This window comes from Nicotiana tabacum, chromosome 6, assembly GCF_000715075.1.
Source record: "Nicotiana tabacum cultivar K326 chromosome 6, ASM71507v2, whole genome shotgun sequence".
Taxonomy (NCBI): domain Eukaryota; kingdom Viridiplantae; phylum Streptophyta; class Magnoliopsida; order Solanales; family Solanaceae; genus Nicotiana; species Nicotiana tabacum.
This window is the reverse complement of record NC_134085.1, coordinates 61,904,228-61,921,389: the sequence shown is the minus strand read 5'-3', so window position 1 is coordinate 61,921,389 and position 17,162 is coordinate 61,904,228. Positions and strand designations below refer to the sequence as shown.

Genomic DNA, 17,162 nt, shown 5'->3' with positions numbered 1-17,162 from the left:
TCGATTTCTAAAGGATTCAAAACTAATTCAATGAGGGCCATGCATTTAAGATTTTTGTTCGGCACGGCACACCTCAAATTATTTCAAAGGGGTTTTATTGTCTGAAATTGTTATGATCAGGTCACATGAAATGCACCCCCGAATTTGGAAATTATAAATCACAACTACGTCATAGGAACCATACTCGTAGCCATAATAATTTAATTATGTGCCTAAAGCAAACTACGATGATTTGTGATTATTTTTCCCACAAATAGATTAACCTTTCATTCAAACAAGATCCAATTTCAAATTTAATGTCTTCAACATAATTGGCATGAACTCAAATGTCACGACCCAAACTGGAGGGCCATGACTAACACCCGACCATACTTTCCGAGCACCAATGTACATTTCATCTAACCTTCATTATTATCTTTTAGGGCTGACGAGATCAATATAAATGGTAGACCTGGATCATGGACAACCAGCAATAAAATATGATGGCATGAACATACATAGCAGGGGATGACCAGACAATCAAGAAACTACATATAAGGTATGAGCTACCACGCTACCATGAAAGACTATATAACAAAAACCAGCCGACAAGGCATACCAAACTATACATGAGTCGACACTTGTCTATGAACCTCTAAATGAACATAAGTGCTGCAACATAGCCGGAACAGGGCCCCGACATACCCATAATGTCTATAACAAAAATGCATACCAAGACCAAGGCAAGTCCGGAGAAGGGATCTCGCCAATCACCGCTGAATTGGACAGCCTACTATGGTGGGGGAGTTGCACCTGCCTGTTTATCAGGACCTGCAACACGACATGCAGCACCAACAAATAAAAGGACGTCAGTACGAATAAAGTACTGAGTATGTAAGGCAGGGAACCATGAATACAATCAGTAATGTAAGCAAGGATAGAGAATATACAACCTATAACATTTTAGTACCTCTGAGGGCTACTGACATGAAATGCATGATACATATGTATAAATACATAAACCTTTAAAACATTCGCCTATGTGGGCATCATCATCATCATATCGTACCCGGCCATAATAGGCTCGGTAAAAAAATGTACCCGACCATCATAAGGCTCGGTAGAATCGTACCCGGCCACGTGGAGCTCGGTAAAACCCAAATGATCAGTGGTTGCACAATAGGTGTCATACCCGGCCAACTATAGCGTGGCTCGGTAGAGTAAAATAGATACATATATATAATGCATGCTCGACTCATGGAATCACATTCTAAACCTTTCGAAGTGACGTAAGGTCGGTATCCTCTGTACACGTTATTAGGAGTAACTCTTCACTATGAACCTTATAAGAATCAGGAAGTACCAACATCATTGACAACATAAGAATAAGAGAAGAAACATTAACATCAATCGTTCCATAAGAGGGAAAACAATGTAAGTACTGCTAGCTTCTAAGAGTAGAGTATCTTGGAAGCTCGTTCATTACATTATGTACAATCAGAGTCGTGCAAAAGAAGGAAAGGGATAGCCTCCCATACCTTGTATATACTGCCTCAATCTCAAGCCATGCAATTGTCAAAATTCCTTAGTCTACAATAAGAGAAACGATACTATCGTTATCATTTAAGCATCATAACTATTATGTATCGACCACAACCTATTTTACGATGAAACGGACAACACCTCCCCTATATATATGACTTCACACCAATCAAAACAGTCACCAAACAACCTAAACAACATCAATAATAAACATATTGAGCCTCCCAAAATAGTCCACGCACAGCCTAATCACTCCATACATACGACGACCACCGTAGTCATGTCAAACGACCCGGAAATGTTATGAATAACTATCATCCCACAACCCTACATATATATGGTGTTTCTACACACCCTTCCTCCTCCAAAACTCCACAAAACAGTAGTAAAATACGCAGCCCAACAGCAACGCAAAACAGTTCACAAAACAATAACATTACTACCAAGCCTTTCGATATATATTTCACAAGTTCTAGCTTCAATGGCTTAGCCGCAACTTGGATAATCTTAAATACATATAGAGTAATAGGTTCCTTACCTTTATACATAAATAACAACTCAAATTTGACCTTAAAGTTCCTTGAAATATCCCTCCAATGCTGCCACAACAACAAAAAAGCGAAACTAGCGATCAATTAGTATTTTTCGGCACTAGAATCACTTTAGAAGGCTTGAAATCACCTAGGATTGATATTAAGAACATGAGGGAGTATTTACAAAACATAAACCTTTTCAAAAAACCTCCCACACGAGCTGGAACAACACAAAAATGAGCAACAAGAAGAAGAACAAGAGACTTACTAGCGCCACGGAATTCCTGACACTTGATTTGTGTTGTTTGCCCTTTTTTTGGGTCTTGAATCTTAAGAGAACCTTGAGAGGATGTTCCTAGGGTTCTAAGGTCTGAAAATAGTGAGAAGAAATGACTTAAAACGGGTTGGAGGCATCCTATATAAGTCCAAATATCTTAAACCGCCTTAGTGGGCCCCATAGAGAGGTGCTTGGCGCAGTCTCGCAAAAATATAAATATCTCTCTACTCTGAGATCGTATCGATGAACGGTTTAATGCGTTGGAAACTAGACTCATAGATATTTAATTTGGTTGGTAGATTACCCCGTAATTCCTTGTAAATTAGGAGAAACAATTAGAAATATTTGACCTAATGTTTAAGTAAAATTATGAACCTAAGTTGAGACAACTTTTGTCGACTTTTGTTTCATAACTCATTTGACTTCAAGACTTATGATACGGATATTATATGATTAAAAATACCTTAATACATGACCTCTTGAGTGTATTAAGCACCGCTAGATTTACCTGAAAATACGAGTTACAACATCTTTGATTCATTTAACTTCTAATACCTGTTAATCACCCTTATACACTCTTGTATCACTTAAGACCAATAGGATTAACTTCTTATCATCTCAAAGATAATTTCTTCTTGGATTTATGTTAACTAATATATGGCATGAACTAACACATGTGGATATGTGTTGTAACACCCTCCCCCCCTTAGGAACATTCGTCATCGAATGTAAGGGTTCATGGGGAGTTTAAATCATCGTGGATTCCAATGGAAATTTCCGATCAATTTTCCCCTATAAAATGGTCACTAGCAAAACTTGCAAGCAATTAAGCCCAACATATGGCTTCACAAGGCTACACAAAGCATTATGCATATTTACATTATCTACATATCACCATTTTGTATTAAGGAGGAGTATTCTCAAATTATTACTTACCTCATAGAGTCATTTCACCTTCCAATGTATCCTGTCTTCCACCAGCATCCTTCTTATCTTCATTCTGGAATAGGTAAGGGTATTTAGACTTCATCTCCTCTTCTGCTTCCCATGTCATTTCTTCTATATTTTTGTTCCTCCACAATACTTTGACGGAAGCAACATCTTTTGTTCTCAGCTTGCGGACTTGTCGATCTAATATCGCCACTGGAACTTCTTCATATGATAGGTCCTCTGTAACTTGTACATCTTTGATAGGGACGACTCGAGAAGGGTCTCCAATACATTTCCTCAACATAGATACATGGAATACCGAGTGGACAAATTCCAATTCGGATGGCAATTCTAACTCATAAGCAACCTGTCCAATCCGTCGAAGAATTTTATATGGCCCGATATACCTTGGACTCAGCTTACCTTTCTTCCCAAAACGCATAATACCCTTCATTGGTGATATCCTCAGGAAAACCCAATCACCAACCTCAAACTCCAGATCACGACGTCGGACATCGGAATAAGATTTTTGCCTGCTTTGTGCCGTCCTCAATCGCTCCTGTATCACTTTCACCTTCTCAATAGCTTGGTGAATCAAATCTGGCCCATATAATTCTGTTTCACCGACTTCGAACCATCCAACTGGTGATCTACATCTTCTCCCGTATAATGCCTCGTATGGGGCCATTTTAATACTGGAATGGTCGCTATTATTGTAGGCGAATTCTATGAGTGGAAGATGGTCATCCCAATTTCCCTTAAAATATTGAACACATGCTCGTAGCATATCTTCCAGTGTCTGAATGGTACGTTCAGCCTGTCCGTCAGTGTACGGATGAAATGCAGTGCTGAGATTCACTTGTGTGCCTAAACCCTTCTGAAAAGACCTCCAAAAGTTAGCTGTAAATTGAGCTCCTCGTTCTGATATAATAGATACCGGCACACCATGAAGCCTAACAATCTCCTTGATATACAACTTCACATAATCTTCAGCCGTGTAAGTTGTCTTAACTGGCAGAAAATGGGCACATTTTGTAAGTCGATCAATTATCACCCAGATGGAGTCAAACTTATGATAAGAGCGAGGTAATCCAATAATGAAGTCCATATTAATCACCTCCCTTTTTCAGGTCGGAATCTCTATATTCTGAAGCAATCCACCGGGTTTCTTATGTTCTATCTTTACTTGTTGACAATTGGGACACTGGGCTACAAATTCTGCAATAGACTTCTTCATGTTATCCCACCAATACTGCTCCTTGACATCATGATACATCTTTGTCGAGCCGGGATGGATGGAATATCGAGATTGATGAATCTCATTCATAATCTTCTCTCGCAACCCTGCCACATTAGGCACACATAATCGGCCCTGGTATCTCAGTGCCCCATCTCTTCCGATCTCAAAGGCCATACTTTTACACTACTGAATGCTCTCTCTTAATCGTACTAAGATAGGATCTTCATATTGCCGTGCTTTTACCTAGGCTACCAAATATGATTCTGATGTATTCTGTACAGTAACACCTCCGTCATCAGAGTCTAACAATCTGATTCTCATATTGGCTAGCTGATGAAGCTCTTTAGTCAACCCCCATCTATATGCCTCAATATGTACTAAGCTTCCCATTGATTTATGGCTGAGAGCATCTGCCACAACATTGGCTTTACCGGAATGATACAATATCTCGACGTCGTAGTTTTTCAATAATTCGAGCCACCTACGCTGCCTCAAATTCAACTCTTTCTGCTTGAAGATGTATTGTAAACTCTTGTGATCTGTGTAGATGTCAACATGGATGCCGTATAAGTAGTGCTGCCATATCTTCAAAGCATATATTACTGCAGCCAATTCCAAATCATGGGTTGGATAATTCTTTTCATGCTTCTTCAATTGTCTTGATGCATAAGCAATCACCTTCCCACGCTGCATCAATACGCACCCCAAACCTATACCTGAGGCATCACAATATACCATATAACCTTCTGTTCCTTCAGGAAGAGTGAGCACTAGTGCGGATGTCAATCGATTCTTCAGCTCCTGAAAACTACGTTCACAAGTGTCAGACCACTGGAACTTGGTAGCTTTCTGTGTTAACTTAGTCAATGGTGATGATATAGAGGAAAACCCTTCCACAAACTGCCTATAATATCCTGCTAGCCCTAGGAAGCTGCGGACTTCTGATGGTGTTGTAGGTCTCGTCCAATTCTTTACTGCATCGATCTTCTGAGTGTCGACACTAATACCCTCGTCAGATATCACATGGCCAAGGAATGCTACTGAGTTCAGCCAAAATTCACATTTGGAGAGCATAGCATATAACTTACGATCCTGAAGCGTCTGTAATACTATCCGCAAGTGGCATGCATGTTCCACCACCGAACGAGAATATACTAGAATGTCATCAATGAATACAATCACGAACACATCAAGATAGGGCCTAAATATAGTATTCATGATATTTATAAAAGCTGCTGGGGCATTTGTTAGCCCGAACGACATCACCAAGAACTCAAAGTGCCCGTATCTTGTCCGGAAGGCCGTCTTTGGAATATCCTTCTCCTTAACCCTCACCTGATGATACCCTGAACGTAAATCAATCTTGGAGAAATACTTGGCACCCTGGAGTTTGTCAAACAGGTCATCAATTCTTGGAAGTGGATACTTGTTCTTTATAGTAGACTTATTCAACTGTCGATAGTCGATACACATTCGTAACGACCCATCTTTCTTCCGCACGAATAGGATTGGTGCACCCCAAGGTTAGGTGCTAGGCCTAATGAAGCCCTTATCCAGCAAGTCCTTCAACTGCACCTTCAACTCTCGCAACTCTGCCGGGGCCATTCTATATGGAGGGATAGAGATCGGTTGAGTTTCAGGCAACACATCAATGCTAAACTCAATCTCCCTTTCAAGAGGAAGGCCTGGGAGTTCATCTGGGAAAATCTGGAAATTTGTTGACCACGGGGATTAATTGTAGAGTAGGCGGCTTCGCCTCCGCATCCCTAACGTGAATGAGATGATAAATGTAACCTTTGAGATCATTTTCCTTGCCTTAAGATATGAAATAAACCTACCTTTCGGTGTAGCAATGTTCCCTTTCCATTCAACGATGGGTTCACCCGGAAATTGGAACCTAACCATCTTCGTACGGCAGTCAACATTTGCATAGCATGAGGCCAACCAGTCCATTCCCATTATCACATCAAAATCAACCATTTCTAACTCAAATTAATTTGCCGAGGTTTGACGACTACAAATCATCACAGTGCAACCTCTATATACCCTTCTAGCAATCACAGAATCTCCTATCGGAGTAGATACCGTAAGGGGTTTACTTATAAATTCAGGATCAATGCCAAACTTATTAGCCACAAAGGGTGTAACATATGATAATGTAGATCCCGGATCAATCAGCGCATATACATCATAAGAAAACACAAATATAATACCTGTAACAACATCTGGAGACGACTCGAGATCATGTCGACCTTCTAGAGCATAGGTTCGATTTTGAGCACCACTCGAACTCGGCAGTGCACCTCTACTCCTACCACGACCTGTCGACTGCTGAAAACCCTGTGCTGGAGGTCGAACTGATGAGGAAGAACCAGACATAGATCTAGTCGGTTGAGCCATAACATCACCTCCTCTGTTAGGACAATCCCGCATCATATGGCCAGGATGTCCGCACGAATGGCACGCATCAGAACCTCGACGGTACAGTCCAAAGTGGGCCTTGCCGCACTGATCACAATGTGGTGTTGGGGGTCTCATCTGACTAGTATCCCTGTGATGTTGCGAGCCATATGCCCGCGAACTCTGACCTGGACCAGAATAGGATCAATCATATCGAGGCCTCTGAAATTGTAGAGGAGCACTAGCTACAGGTGGTGCCGAACTCCTTGAAAACTGTGGCCTGATGCTGCCTCTGGAGTCATCAGAATACCCTGCAAATCTCGCCCTCTTATATTGGCCCCTATTCTGCTCCCTAACTTCCCTCTGCTGGCACTTACGATCCTCTAGGGTCTGGGCATAAGCCTGAATACGGGAAATATCCATGCCCTCCACCAAGGAGGCTGTCGTGCACTCATTTATCAGATGTGGTCCCAATCCGTTCACGGACAAATGCACCCTATCACTCATCTCGGCCACCATATGGGGAGCATACCTTGCCAAAGAATCAAACTGCATACTGTACTCTTGCACACTCATATTACCTTGTCTAAGGTTCAAGAACTTATCAGCTCTAGCTCTTCGAATCTCAACTGGCAAGTAGTGACAAAGAAAGGCCTCAGAAAATTCCTTCCACACAGCTGGAGGAGTGTTCGGACCCCTAGATCTCTCCCAAATATCATACCAGAGAACCGCTAAATCCCGTAGCCGATAAGAAGCCAACTCTACTGCCTTTGTATCACTAACATGCATAACCCGAAGTGTACGATGAACCTGGTCAATAAAAGTCTGTGGGTCCTCCTTGGGGTCTGATCCGGTAAACACTGGAGGGTCTAAATTAATAAAATCACGAACTCTCGTACTAACTGGTTTCTCAGCTAATGCTGCTCGGTGGGCCGGGCCTGAACCGGACCGGACCGGGCCCGCGGTCCTAACGGGCCTGGTGGGCCTGGTGGGCCGGTCCTGGGTGGGCCGGTCTTGGTGGGCCTCTGAGCCCGTCACGGGCTGGTCTCCATGGTTGAGCCCACGAGCCCGGGACCGTTTGGCCCGGGACCGGCAGGCGGGCCTGGGCCGGTCCTGGCGGGCCTGGCGGGCCCAACGGCTATTTTAAAAAAAAAAAAAAAAAAAAAAAAAATCAAACGGCCATATTTAAAATCTAGCCGTTTGGGCTGAAAATATGACCGTTTTTTAAGTTAAAAAAATGGCCATTTGGCCCCCAAACTTTATTTTAACCCCAAACTTTATATAATTACACTTTTCCCCATTTCTCAACTATAAATACCCCCTCATTCTTTCATTTTTATTCACCAATTCATCAATATCTCTCAATATCTCTCAATCTCTCTCAATCTCTCTACTACAATTACTTAATTTATTGTTGAAATTTCGTGAAAAATTGTGAAGTTGTTGAATTGAAGTTTTCAAGTGTTCAACGATTTTCAATTTTCAAGAAGTTGTTCGGCAATCCGGTAAACTCGTTTCAACTCTTACGTTTTTATAATATATTTTTGTGTGGTTTAGTTTGCATAATTATAATTAATATGGCATTTACTTTGAAAAAAATGTTTGGTAAAGGAAAAGATAAAACCGGTGAAAGTAGTGGCCAACCAACTACCCTTCCCCCGGCTCCCCGACCTAGAAAAGATAAGCAAGTTGAAAGTAGTCGCCAACCTAGACGTCCTCCTCCTTCCGTAATTCTTGATAGTGATCACCCTTGTTTTCAATTTACCGATAGTGAATTTTATCATAATGTTGCACCAGGTGATAGATTAGATGATGAAATTATGAATGCTCTTTATCCTAATGAAACCATCTTAGAAAATAATGAGGAAAATGAGGATGATGATGAAACTCAAGCACCGGATTTAGATGATACACCTACTAGTCCTCTTAATAACCCAAGTGATGCACCGGTCGACCCACCTGTAGAAACTCCTACTTTTAATAGAGAACCTGCTAAACGCTTAGAAACATCATTAGTTTGGAATTTTTTTACTCAAGTAAGAGAAAAAAATAAGGCTAAGTGTAAAACTTGTGGGAAATTAATGTCGCATAAATATGTAGGAGACCGTAGCGGCACAGGTAGTTTGACTAGGCACATAAAAACACACCCTAGAGATAAGGCTAGATTTTTTCAAATGAAAGCGCATCTAGAGGGGACAAGTGTAGATTCTGCGATTAACCCTAGTACAGGTTCAAATCTAGTTCAACCAGGAATTAACACTGTCACTGGAGGTATTTTATATTACGATCCAAATAGAGATCGTGAAGAATTAGCAAAGATGATTACTGTTATGTGCTTACCTTATACTTTTGCTTCTAATCCTAATTGGGTTCATTATATTAGAAGAGTGTTTAATCCTACTTATAAAGGTTGGCCTCGCGCAACAGTTAAGAGTGATATTTATAAATTCAAACATGAATATGAACAATATTTGCGTTATTTATTTACTCATATACCTAATCGGATTTCTATTACTACTGATATTGGTAGAAGTGGTAATGATTGTGATTACCTAACTGTTACAAGTCATTGGATAGATGAAGAATGGATAATGCAAAAACGCATAATTGCATATAGAATAATTAATTCGCGTCACACAGGTAAATTTATAGCTAACACTGTTGCAGATATTTGTAGATATTTTTGCTTTAGCGATAAAATAATGGCAATTTCAATGGATAATGCTTCTAGTAACACCAGTGCTATAGGCATGCTTACAACAACACTAAATCCTGCATTTACTAATATTTTCCATGTTAGATGTATTTGTCATATTTATCATTTAATTGTCGGTGATGGTATGCGAATATTAAACATAGAAATTGAAAAGGTTAGAATGGCTCTTAATTGGCTTTTTTATTCAAACCGTAGAAGTAGACTTAGAGAGTATTTTAAAAAATGTGATGAATATGGCCTTAGAGAAAGAAAGGTTCCTAAACCTTGCCCGACTAGATGGAATTGTATGTACGAAAGTTTAGTAGTAGCATATGAATATAGAAACCCAATTAATGCAACGTTTAATTCTCGGGTAGGTGGTGAAGATGATGATGAAATGCTTACCACTCAAGATTGGACTAATGTTAAAATTCTTTTAGATTTTTTAGAACATTTTCAAATTGCAACAAATGCATTTTCTGGGCAATATTATCCTACTATTTCAAACTGTTTAGTTTATATTGCAGCACTATCTGATTTGTTTGTTGAATTTAGTGAGGGTGGGGATATTTATGAACTTGCTATAAATGAAATGAAACAAAAGTTTAAAAAATATTTTTTCCTATCCCTCCTATTTATGGTCTTGCTGCAATGCTAAATCCTACAATGAAATTGGGAGGTCCTCATTTTTGGTATTCAAATATTTATAAGGCTTTAGATCTTTCAAATGAGGAAATTGCGACACTTGCAGATGCAAAAGCTTCAATTAAGATTAACGCTCAAACAGTTTATAATGCTTATCAACTTGCCTTAGAGCATGCTAGGCCAACTATTCCAACCCCTACTTCGTCTAGCTCACAATCCTCTAAAAGAGTTGCGGGCTTAAAAGCTCTTAAATCTTGGACGGAGTTCAGGGGGTCTCAAGGTGAAAATTATGATGAAACTTCACATCTAAATGAGCTTCAAGTTTATTTGTCTCAGGGACTTGAAAAGGAGAATCCAGACGGCTCTTTTGATCTTTTGGAATGGTGGAAGGCAAGGGAAAAACATTTTCCTGTTCTTGCAAGGATGGCTCGGGATATTTTATCAATTCAAGCTTCAACTGTTGCATCAGAGAGCGCTTTCAGTCAAGCAAGACTGCAAATAGGTGATCATAGAGCGTCTATGAGGGATAGCTTGGAAAAATCAGTATTGTTTAGAGATTGGATCCGCTCGGAAAGAAGAAACTTTGGAATTGCAGAAGCACAACCGGCGATAGATGAAGCTTATGAAGAAATGATAGCGGAACTTACGGAGGATTCGGCTTCGCCCGGAAGTGGTGATGAACAAGCTTCTTTTCCACCACCACCAACGCAACCTCCTCCGAACCTTGAAGGATTTATGAGATTTGTTAGAGATAATACATAGAATAATATGTAACTTGTATTTTGGCACATCTTCCTTAGTTTTTTTCCTTCTAATGGTGGTATTAGTACCTTGTTGTGCTCATTCCATTGGGGGAAGGATGACTAAGAAAGATATGTCATTTTTTGGTAATAAAATTTATTGCTTCTACCCATGAGCTTCTTTTCGCAATATTTCTTTGTCTATACTTAGAATTATTTATATGCTACAATATATACATAATATACAATATATATACTACAAGAAAATATATTTATAAGATACAATATATACATAAGATACAATATATATACTACAAGAAAATATATAAGAGAATATATATACATAAGATACAATATAATATACTACAAGAAAATATATTATGCTACAATATATACATAATATACAATATATATACTACAAGAAAATATATAAGAGAATATATATACATAAGATACAATATAATATACTACAAGAAAATATATTATGCTACAATATATACATAATATACAATATATATACTACAAGAAAATATATTTATAAGCTACAATATATACATAAGATACAATATATATACTACAAGAAAATATATAAGAGAATATATATACATAAGATACAATATAATATACTACAAGCAAATATATAAGAGAATATATATACATAAGATACAATATAATATACTACAAGCAAATATATTATGCTACAATATATACATAATATACAATATATATACTACAAGAAAATATATTTATAAGCTACAATATATACATAATATACAATATATATACTACAAGAAAATATATAAGAGAATATATATACATAAGATACAATATATATACTACAAGAAAATATATTATGCTACAATATATACATAATATACAATATATATACTACAAGAAAATATATAAGAGAATATATATACATAAGATACAATATAATATACTACAAGAAAATATATTATGCTACAATATATACATAATATACAATATATATACTACAAGAAAATATATTTATAAGCTACAATATATACATAAGATACAATATATATACTAAAAGAAAATATATAAGAGAATATATATACATAAGATACAATATAATATCAAGAAGTGATATTTATGCATGACAATTTAGTGTTTTACTATTGTTTTGTTATTTTCTTTTTCGTCAAGCACTTTAATAATTAGATATACATATATACTACATATTAATATAGCCATGATACTACAAGAAATTGTCTTTAAAAAAAAAAAAAAAACCCGCTAGGCCCGCGAAGCCCACGAGCCCGGCCCGTTAAGCACAGGACCATGTGGGCTTAGGCCCGTCACGGGCCGGTTCCACCCATTAGGCCCACGAAGACCGGGACCGCCAGGCCCGGGACCGCCAGAGCCCGGGACCACGAAGCCCGGGACCGCGAGGCCCGGCCCGTTAGGCCCACTAAGGCCCGGGCCCGGGACAAAATACAGCCCTATTCTCAGCAGCACCTATATTCTGCCTCTGAGCCTGAGTAGCTACCAAACTAGTCAATAACTGCAAAGCACTCCGCATATCCTAGTCTGTAGTGCCAGACGGAGGAACTGGAGGTGTTGGGTGCCTCCTAATATCCTCTGGAGGAGACGGGGTAGATGAGGTATGAGACGGCATCTCACTCTGAGCCTCACTTTGGCCTGCTCTGGCTTGGGGCACCTGACTGGTACCCTCTCCCACAGCTGTATCAAGCCGTCTACTAATTGTTTGCTTCCTAGTCGAAGGCATCGCTGAAAGAAAACAAGGTGAATATTAGAGACAAACACTTACGACTCAACTCTACGCACGATCTAGATTCAGGAAGAAGGTAATAACCCTAGATGTCATGTAGCCTCCTGATTATAAATGTGGCGCGCTACACATCCATAATCAAGACTCTACTAGACATGGCTCATAGACAATCCCTAGGACAGACTTGCTCTGATACCAAGTTTGTCACGACCCAAACTGGAGGGCCATGACTAGCACCCGACCATACTTGCCGAGCACCAACGTACATTTCATCTAACCTTCATTATTATCTTTTAGGGCTGACGAGATCAATATAAATGGTAGACCTGGATCATGGACAACCAGCAATAAAATATGACGGCATGAACATACATAGCAGGGGATGACCAGACAATCAAGAAACTACATATAAGGTATGAGCTACCACGCTACTATGAAAGACTATATAACAAAAACCAGCCGACAAGGCATACCAAACTATACATGAGTCGACACTTGTCTATGAGCCTCTAAATGAACATAAGTGTTGCAACATAGCCAGAACAGGGCCCCGACATACCCATAATGTCTATAACAACAATGCATACCAAGACCAAGGCAAATTCGGAGAAGGGATCTCGCCAATCACCGCTAAACTGGATAGCCTACTATGGTGGGGGAGCTGCACCTGCCTGTCTATCAGGACCTGCAGCACGACATGCAGCGTCCACAAATAAAAGGACGTCAGTACGAATAAAGTACTGAGTATGTAAGGCAGGGAACCATGAATACGATCAGTAATGTAAGCAAGGATAGAGAATATACAACCTGTAACATCTTAGTACCTCTGAGGGCTACTGACATGAAATGCATGATACATATGTATAAATACATAAACCTTTAAAACATTCGCCTCTGTGGGCATCATCATCATCATATCGTACCTGGCCATAATAGGCTCAGTAAAAAAACGTACCCAGCCATCATAAGGCTCGGTAGAATCGTACCCGGCAATGTGGAGCTCGGTAAAACCCAACTGATCAATGGTTGCACAATAGGTGCCGTACCCGGCCAACTATAGTGTGGCTCGGTAGAGTAAAATAGATACATATATATAATGCATGCTCGACTCATGGAATCACATTCTAAACCTTTCGGAGTGACGTAAGGTCGGTATCCTCTGTACACGTTATTAGGACTAACTCTTCATTATGAACCTTATAAGAATCAGGAAGTACCAACAACATTGATAACATAAGAATAAGAGAAGCAACATTAACATCAATCGTTCCATAAGAGGGAAAACAATGTAAGTACTGCTAGCTTCTAAGAGTAGAGTATCTTGGAAGCTCGTTCATTACATTATGTACAATCAGAGTCGTGCAAAAGAAGGAAAGGGATAGCCTCACATACCTTGTATATACTGCCCCAATATCAAGCTATGCAATTTTCAAAACTCCTTAGTCTACAATAAGAGAAACGATACTATCGTTATCATTTAAGCATCATAACTATTATGTATCGACCACAACCTATTTTACGATGAAACGGACAGCACCTCCCCTATATATATGACTTCACACCATTCAAAACAGTCACCAAACAGCCCAAACAACATCAATAATAAACATATTGAGCCTCCCAAAATAGTCCACGCACAGCCTAATCACTCCATACATACGACGACCACCGTAGTCGTGTCAAACGACCCGGAAATGTTACGAATAACTATCATCCCACAACCCTACATATATATGGTGTTTCTCCACACCCTTCCTCCTCCAAAACTCCACAAAACAGTAGTAAAATACGCATCCCAACAGCAACGCAAAACAGTCCACAAAACAATAACATTACTACCAAGCCTTTCGATATATATTTCACAAGTTCTAGCTTCAATGGCTTAGCCGCAACTTGGATAATCTTAAATACATATAGAGTAAGAGGTTCCTTACCTTTATACAGAAAGAACAACTCCAATTTTACCTTAAATTTCCATGAAATATCCCTCCAATGCTGCCACAACAACAAAAAACGAAACTAGCGATCAATTAGTGTTTTTCGGCACTAGAATCACTTTAGAAGGCTTGAAATCACTTAGGATTGATGTAAAGAACATGAGGGAGTATTTACAGAACATAAACCCTTTAAAACAACCTCCCACACGAGCTGGAACGACACAAAAATGAGCAACAACAAGAAGAACAAGAGACTTACTAGTGCCACGGAATTCCCGACACTTGATTTGTGTTGTTTGCCCTTTTTTTGGGTCTTGAATCTTGAGATAACCTTGAGAAGATGTTACTAGGGTTCTAAGGTCTGAAAATAGTGAGAATAAATGACTTAAAATGGGTTGGAGGCATCCTATATAAGTCCAAATATCTTAAACCGCCTTAGTGGGCCCAATAGAGAGGTGTTTGGCGCGGTCTCGCGAAAATACAAATATCTCTCTACTCCGAGATCGTATCGATGAACGGTTTAATGATTTGGAAACTAGACTCATATATCTTTAATTTGGTTGGTAGATCACCCCGTAATTACTTGTAAATTAGGATAAAAGATTAGAAACATTTTACCTAATGTTTAAGTAAAATTATGAACCTAAGTTGAGACAACCTTTGTCGACTTTTGTTTCATAACTCGTTTGACTTCAATACTTATGATACGGATATTATATGATTACAATACCTTAATAAATGACCTCTTGAGTGTATTAAGCACTGCTAGATTTACCTGAAAATACGAGTTACAACATCCTTGATTCATTTAACTTCTAATACTTGTTAATCACCCTTATACACTCTTGTATCACTTAAGACCAATAGGATTGACTTCTTATCATCTCAAAGATAATTCTTTCTTGGATTTATGTTAACTAATATATGGCATGAACTAACACATGTGGATATGGGTTGTAACATCAAATAATCAGAATACTCCAAGTTTAATCACGGTTCACTCAAAACGCAAAATTAACATCACATGGATTAACTTTTTTTTGTCAATTTGAGAACATAAAACTTAAACCCAATAGCATAGACTAAAACGATATGTGATGCTGCCAACCATATTTTTGAGTTGTATATCATATGCTTATTCGGCTCACTTTTCTTTACTATAAAAATACACTAATTAAAGCACTATCTTTTCCAGTTCAGCCACATCAATTTTTTTTTTGCCAATTCAATCAGTTTCTTTTGATGGCACTCCAAATACCTCTACTGCCTTATAGGAAAGGAAAAACAATTTTTTTTATGAGTCATGGAAATCAGTGTGAAGTACATCTGATACGTTCTATTATAAATTTCACATCGGTATTGCAAATTAAACACAATTTCAACCCAAGGTCTCCATAAATCAGATTAAATACCAAATAAAGCAATTAATAGATCTCAAATTAGAGAGGCGTGAGTGGACCTTTAATGTTTAACTCGACCAAATAAAAGCCTTCAATCAGAGACAGAGACTTAATCAGCAGAACAAAACGATAATATGACAACGCCGCCGATCACAAACGGAACTTCGAACAGAACCTCACATTCATAACATTATAATAACATTGTAATAGAACCATAATAAAATGAAAGAAGTAATCTTACCACCAAAAATGGAAACCTCGAACCAGACCAGAAAACCTGCCGGAACCGTGACAAAAATCCACAACGGCCCTCGTCGGAACCACGGACAGAACCTCGTCGTGAACTCAACCCGACTCAAACTCCGAACTCGCCAGATTCCAGGGTTTTAAATCGACAATCAGAAGAAGAAACTAACATTTGAAACAACAATCAAAGGACTTGAATCCGAAGTCCGTCCTCCATTTTTGCCGTTCGTCCCTTCACCACAAAATCCCCAAGTTTATTTTGCTATGTCACTATGTGTTTATATGAAGAATCCCCAATTGAATAAAGTGTTTTTTGTTTGAGAAGAAAATTTCAAATGTATGGCTGCCGTGATATTTGAAGAAGGAGGTGCCTCTTTTATCCCTAAGTCAGCTTTTTGGTCTTTTCTTGGCAATTTAGCTGACGAATTTTTGGGAGTCGACCATGGGAATGACGGATTCCATTTTTGCAGAGTGTTTTTTGGCCTCCTCCCTCATTTAGGGATTAGGTACTATTATATAGGTTTAGGGATTAGGTTAGGGGTATGGGCCTAGGAATTATGGGCTTGGGAATTATGGGTTAGGTCCAAAATTAGGCCTAAATATGGGTTGCTTGAGCTCAAGTTTTATTCTTTCCCCGCGAACGAGATTAAAATATGATCTCATTTATTAATTAGTCCTACTTAAGTAAAATAGCTGTTAAAATAAAACTGACCATTAAAATAAATTATTTTTTTTGGTATTTTTAAAAATGACTACAAAACATTAATGGAATAATTTTTGTAATTTTTATTTTTCTTGTAATAAAATAAAGCAAAAGAGTCAAAATTAATTAAAATAGCCATATT

General features: G+C 38.6%; 1 long non-coding RNA gene across 5 annotated transcripts; it reads right to left on the bottom strand.

Annotated features, from left to right (window-relative positions):
* Window positions 1-459: 459 nt before the first annotated feature.
* LOC142181624 (uncharacterized) lies at window positions 460-16,837 on the bottom strand. 5 transcript variants are annotated; one of them, XR_012710385.1, is made up of 6 exons: window positions 16,313-16,837; window positions 14,669-14,729; window positions 14,127-14,178; window positions 2,060-2,120; window positions 1,518-1,569; window positions 460-810 (listed from the first exon to the last, which is right to left on the bottom strand). It is a non-coding gene; the product is annotated as an uncharacterized LOC142181624 (long non-coding RNA). The 5 variants fall into 5 exon arrangements; XR_012710384.1 differs by lacking the exon at window positions 2,060-2,120 and having other exon boundaries at window positions 16,313-16,825; XR_012710386.1 differs by lacking the exons at window positions 460-810; window positions 1,518-1,569; window positions 2,060-2,120 and adding exons at window positions 12,207-12,733; window positions 13,322-13,419 and having other exon boundaries at window positions 16,313-16,834.
* Window positions 16,838-17,162: the final 325 nt, after the last annotated feature.